Source organism: Babylonia areolata, chromosome 2, assembly GCF_041734735.1.
Source record: "Babylonia areolata isolate BAREFJ2019XMU chromosome 2, ASM4173473v1, whole genome shotgun sequence".
Taxonomy (NCBI): domain Eukaryota; kingdom Metazoa; phylum Mollusca; class Gastropoda; order Neogastropoda; family Buccinidae; genus Babylonia; species Babylonia areolata.
Genome location: NC_134877.1, coordinates 57,099,585 through 57,106,925, shown reverse-complemented (window position 1 = coordinate 57,106,925; position 7,341 = coordinate 57,099,585).

Genomic DNA, 7,341 nt, shown 5'->3' with positions numbered 1-7,341 from the left:
AGAGAGAGAGAGAGAGAGAGAGAGAGAGAGACGAACCGTCGTTAAGCTTCAGTGATTTCATCACTGGTGGTACAGAGTTGCCGGCCTTCCTTAGTAACAACTAGGTGCGCTCTTGGCGAACGAAAATGGCACTACTTGGTCCGTGTATTGTGATCGTGTTCCTGAGTCATGATTTGCAATGCACCCGGAGCCTAAAATAAGAATCCTAAGTTTGGTAAGTGGTAAACATTTTTTAGTTGTACTAACTGACTTCTTTCATATGCAAAAATACATTGATTTAAAACAATTGTAAACAAATTCGCAAGTGTAAAATAAACGCAGGTATATTCGTTTTTCGACTTCCATTTTCATCCATTTGGAGTTTTTAAGAGACAATCAGGAAAAACAACAACATTGTGACAGTTATTGCAAAACTTTGGTACAACGAAATGCTTGTTGCATGCTTATTTATTCGTTTATTTATTTATTCATTTTTCTTTGTCAAACTTTTAGTCTGAACGATCAAGCCTGCCAAGCCTGCAGGCTGTATAGTTGAAAAAGCTTACAGTGAACCGATGCAGAGGATTACTAAAAACCTCTAATCCAATAATCCATAATGACGGGCTCAGTCACATGGAGATAATCTTTGCAAGCCAACATATGCGTGCGACATTAAAGTGTAAGACCGCGACTGTGTTTCCTATAGAAACTTATGGCACTCAAACATGGAAGGTACGTCTGTATAGTTTACATTGTGATTTTATTGAAAGCGCGTTATTTAGGGTCCATGTGTGAAATGTTGGTTTATTTTGGTGTTTTTTTTTTATGATGATGACAGGGTTTTAAAAGTGGGTTCTTGTTTCAACACTTCACATAACAGTCATACCACTTGCGGAGGACTGTTGACTTGCTCTTTCTCTCTGTCTCTCTGTCTGTCTCTCTCTGTGTCTGTCTGTCTGTCTGTCTGTATGTCTCTCTCTCTCTGTTTCTTGGCTGGTTGGTTGACTGATTGGTTGATCATCGATTGGTTGTTCTTTTTGTGATTAGTTGGTTGGTTGATTAAGTTTGTGATTATCCGTCTGATTCTTTATTCTAATCTCTCTCTGTCTTTCCCTATCTCACTCTTTGTCACTCTCTCACTCTCTCGCTAGCTCTCTGAAACACACAAGCATGCATTCAGGAATGCACGTACACGGACGCAAACAGATGCCTATAAGCACACACACACACACACACACACACACACACACATCAATATATCTCTATATATTTGTATATATATGTACATGTATATATATATATATATATTTACACACACACACACACACACACACACACACACACACACACACACACACACACACACACATATATATATATATACTGACTGACTGACTGACTGACTGACTGATGATATATATATAGTCGCAGGCGCGCTTATACACATATACATGCATTCAGAGAGAAAACCAAAGACACTCACATTTTAAGCGACACACACTGCATAAGAATGGACATCTGGGCCTATTGTTATCTCTCTCCAGTACCTGGGCGAAATCCTTAATAGTGTTTTCGTTCATTAAAAGAGCAATGCGAATAATACGAATGATTACAGCCTTCACAGATTTGATCAGCAAATGATATTCGCACATTTTGAACGAAAGACTAAAAAAAACAAAAAAACAACAACAATAAAAAACAACATTAGTGATGGTTTTATAACCCATCAGTAATAGTACAAATGAATCGTATTTTCACTGTGTGTGCTTGAGTTCAAAATTATCTTTTGCAAAATACAACACTTTATACATTTTTGGTGGACATTATTCTGTGATTCAAAACATTTTGTTAAGAATGAAGGCATCAAAACAAGAGCCGCCTCTCTCCGTATCGAAAAGACGTCCAAACAAGAAACAGTGAACACTGTAAGCTCGGTATTGCCCTCGGAAGCATACGCAATTATATCTTTTATATACCTGACACATGTATTATTCCACCTTTTTCGAGAGTCCACAGGATGTATATCAAGGCTGCCTGCTCAGTCCTCAGTCTTTTCCTCATTCATGAACTGGTTGTTGAGGTACTGAATATGGGCAGAAACGGAAACCAGATGATTCCTGGGGCAGTGGAATAATAATAATAATAATAATAATAATAATAATAGCAACAACAACAAGAACAATAATAATAACAATTAAAAAGACTGGTGTTGTATTTTTGTCCGATACAACGAAAGGTTGCAAAACTCACTACCCGTTCTCAACAGTGTCGCAGATGGGGGTTGTCCTTTGCGCATGAACATTTTTTCCCCTGCTATTTCATCGATGGACTCAACTCCGCTGCAGATAACAGTGAATCTCGGAAAGACCATTGTTTGTTTTCTGTTTCAATACAGAGCTTATCCTGGTGTCTAATTACAGAGTGAACGCTTCTCCCAACTGAACAGATGGAAGAATGAAATCTCTGGGAGAGGAGCTCTCCGCAGAAAGAAAAGGAGATGGTAAGACCTTCATTCATGCTGTAATGTTATCTTCTGCGCAGAACTATCACCTATCGAGCAACTTTCACTCCAACAAAGGAAGGCAACTGTTCGGATTTTCAGCGACATTAAAAAGCTTTCAGCATTTTAAACGTCTCAAACCAGAAACTTTCTTTCATTCTTTTCTTTCATTCTAAATAACACACACACACACACACACACACACACACACGCACAAACACACAAACACACACACACATACACACACATACACACGCACACACACACACATTCTCAAAAAAGAAAAAAAGAAAAAAAAGGAATATACATAAATACATCATTTGCATGATTATGTTTGTTACCTTCACTCGCTATCTAATTTCCGCAAGGAATATATTAACCGTTTTTGCGTGTGTCGTGCTCGTTACGTCAAGAAATGTGAGTGTGTGTGTGTGTGTGTGTGTGTGTGCGCGCGCGGATATTGCCATTGCACGGCGTGTTTTGTTGGTCTAGTCATCACTGTAAAACACCAATATGGACCCTGCTGTATACATGAACAATTATTCAGTCCAATACTTGTATTTCGTATTCATTTAAAACTGGACGAAACCTCCTTCTGTTAAAAATAATGCTATGTGCATTTAATTGTAAGCTTTTGCAGAGAACGTGTTACTCCACGCAATGGAATTTTTGCCATGATAAAAATGTCCCCACAAATCTTCCATGGTTTTTTGTTGTTGGTACTTTTATAACATGAACTATTAATCATTCAGCCCAGTACTTGTATTATGTATTCATTGAAAAGTGGACAAAACTTTCTTCCGTTAGAAAAATGATGTTATGTGCACCTAATTGTAAGCCTTTTGCTGAGAACGTGTTTCGCTCCACGCAATGGGATTTCTGCCATGATAAGAATGTCCCCATAAATCTTCCGTGCTTTATTATTATTATTATTTTATTTTATTTTATTTTTGAACCTTTTATCCCAGAGGCCGTTTGACGCCATGCAGGACGTGCGAGGCAGCACAGACACCGTGCGGTCCAGGTCTGCACGTGCAACACGCCACAGGTCGCGAGAGAGACAGAGGGACAGGTCAGCGAGCAGGTGCAGCAAGAGTCGGGACGGCAGGCACAGGTCTGTGGACTCCAGCAGGGACTGGGACGGCCGGAGTGCCAGCAGTTCCAGGAAAGGACGCAGGAAGAGAGAGCAGTGAGTTGTGTGCCTGATGTGTGTGTGTGTGTGTGTGTGTGTGTTTTGACACACAGACATAGACTACAATAGCAATGACATTATCATGTATACTCCTTGAAGTAGTTTCTACTGTGTATTGCTTTGCTGGTTTTTTGATGCAAACTGATTATGTAGTTTTGAGATTTGTATTATGTATTTTTGTGGTTTGATTACATGATTTTCTTTTCTTGACAAACATAACCTTCACTTCAAGGGAAAAAAATCGATGACAAAAAACAATAGCAACAACGAAAGTAAACACGAACAATAATAATAATGATTAATAATCATGATGATGATAATGATAACAATGACAATAATGATAATGATAATAATAATGGTGGTGATGATGATGATGATGATGATGATAATGATGATGATTATCACCATCATCATCATGATAATAATAAAAATGATAAGGAAGATTACGAAGAATGCGACGATGATGGTGATGGTGATGATGATGATGATGATGATGATCATATTCATCATTCTACCATAACGACAACTACTACTACTATTGATGAAGATGATGGTGTTGAATGTGACGATGACGACGACGATGATGATGATGATGATGATGATGACAACTGTCCATCTTCCTTCCTCACTAAAATGGGTCACAGAACACATTTCACCAAAATCGAGTCTTCCCATTTGAGCCCACAGCGCACCCAGATATTGACAAGAACCAGCGACGTTCTCCTCCTCCTCAGTCGTCACCATCGTCGTCGTCATCATCATCATCATCATCATCATCATCAACAGCATCATCATCATTATCAACATCAGCTTCAGCATCGCCGCAACCATCAGCACCACCACCATCATCGTCTTCTTCTTTTGTTCCTGACGCCAGCTTTTTGTCCATTGGTGACAGGACTCCAAAGAGAAGGAAGCTTCAGCAGGCTGGTTACGCACAAGTCAGCAGCAAGGACCGTAAACGTCTGGAGGAGCTGGAGCACAGAATCCTTGTGAGTGAACACCGTAATTATGCGGTGCATTGTTCAAGAAGCATGTAGCAGGACACTCAACTGTATGTCATCATGAAATTAATAAACAATAAAGTCAGGAGATCAAATGATTAACAAATAGTAAAGAGTGGTAACTCTACATACACAAGGTACACATCACGTCATCAGTTTGGCTTTGGGTCCAGTCAACAGCTACTGTGCTGTTTCAGGACTGTGGAACACGAAAACTTCAGCTGATAAATGACATGCATATTATGAGCGAGATACGCACATACTCAGACCACGGTCAAGGGTATCGGATAGTGGATGTTTTTATTGTTAGTGAATGTGGGTATCATAGTGATGTATCGGTAGATAAAAAAAAACTTAGGTAGCCGTGGAAAATATATGTCACATTGTGATAAATTGCGAGGTTTGTCTGTTCCTCTCTGTTCCCTCTCTCCGTGTCTCTGTCTGTCTGTCTGTCTCTGTCTGTCTGTCTGTCTGTCTGTGTCCTTTTCCTATTTCGTTGTTCCTTTCTATTTCTACCGTGCCTCATCCCAAGATATTCTGTCTACTTAACCCATCTGTTGCTACCAACCTGTCTATCTTTGTAACTCTCACTATGTCTGTCAATCCACCCACCCACCTGTTTTGGATAACATGATTTGAGATTTAAACAATATCTGTTGTTGTTGTTGTTCAAGTCATAGGCATCTATCTTACAATGCAGCATGTAAGAAAGAATGTTAGCGTTGTTTCACACTGTTACACTGTAACATTCTGATTGTCTTTCAGGGTACAGAGGACAGAAGATCTAGAGTGGACAGGGATCAGAGAGAAACAGGTTCTTGTCAGAAGTCCATCTGCCAAAGGTACGGCAAAACCTGCTTTTGGACGTTTCTCATTATATACAATGATCGTGAGCCAAACTTCGACTAAATCACCAAGCTTTGTTTGCTTTTATTTATTTATTTTTTAGCACATATAATCTTTCACAGTTGTTTGCGTTTCGTTTCTTTTTCTTTTGTTTTTGTTACTTTGGGTGGTGGTGGTGATGGTGGTGGTGGAAGCACGAAATCATTGAGGCGAAAGGGGGAGATAAGATGTTAGAGACTGAGAGAGAGAAATAGAGGAAGGACAAGAACGGAGAGAGAGAGAGAGGGAGAGAGAGAGAGTGAACCATTGACAACATTCACTTGCGCATGAATTGTGTTTTACACATTGTGAAAATATCAATGTTAGTAAAAAGATTCATTAAAAAAACAACAACACACACACACACAAAAACCCCACAACATACCCGGATGACCCCCCCCCCTTTTTTAATACCTGTTACCAATCAATAAAAAGACTGTCTTTGTCTTAAATATCATTTAAAAAAAATCAACGGTTTCATCGTGTTTTTCCCCCTTCATGATGTGTTAAGAAAAGGCAGTGGGTATAGTCCGTTTCATCTCAAATCGCCAGTGTTATACATATATATGGGACTAAGTACATTCAGTTTGCTTTCAGGATCATACTGGGCAGTATATCAGACCAGCAGGTAATGCTTTATGGTGTTGGGGAAATAGACTATACGTTTGGTGATAATATTTTGTATTTCACTTATTGTGTTTGTCTTGCTTTGCTAATTTATAGCTTGTGAATTTGCCTATGGTTTTGGTTTTCCGTCTTAATTTCTTTTCTGAAGATGTTTTCATTCTTGCTGTCAGTGTATTTTTTTGCTTATTCCATGTGCTTTTGTTAACTCCTTTCTTGATTTGGCTTTGTGTCTTTCATTCTTTCAATCCTTTCTTTTTCCTTTCAGTCTTTCTTTTCTTTCCCTAACCTGTTTTAAGATTATCTACATGGCACTTATGAAATGCATTATTTGCCGCCCTGACGATAGGATAAAACCATTCTCTGACCAGCTTTCAGTTTCCACTTTTCCCAGTGACTTTATGAATTCCAGTATGTTGCGTGCGCAAGCCACATCAATATGTAACACTGACCCCGAGTTGTGAAATCTAAAATTAAATGACATTTGGCGCACAGTATTTGGCATAATTTGTTAAAACAAGCAAACACACACACAGAGACACACAGAGACACACACAGACACACACAAACACAGACACACACACACACACACACACACAACCACTCCAAAAAAACTTGGAGTCTGGATTAGATACTTTCTTGCGAAAAAAAAAATCCAGGGTAGGTTTCAGTATGTTTGATAGTGAAGATAATTTCATTTATTAAATACTTATCGTCGTGTTAAACAATAAATACGTCCCAATGGTTAATTTCTCTCATACAAGGACGTGCTACTTTGAGCCGATACTTCTTAGTTCTACCCATCAGTTTACCCGCCGGTTACTCATTGCATTTGGTATCAAGTCCAGAAGCACCTGTTTTGATTGGTGGAGAGAACATAAAATTGATGGGCTATCGGCATCGTGTGTCAGTCTCCATCGCCGTGTACTGCGCATTGTTTGTCACATTTTGTCTCAACCAATTTTGACATGAATTTTTTTTTTCGCATCTTATTAGTTCGCCTATGTATTCGGCTACTATTCACTGTCTTGCTTCTCACCCCCCGCACTTCCCTCATCCACTCTTGTATTATATTGGTCTCATAGTCTTTCTGTCTTCTCCCATCAGTCCATTACACATGCACCAAAACAGACAGACGCACGACCACGCGCGCATGC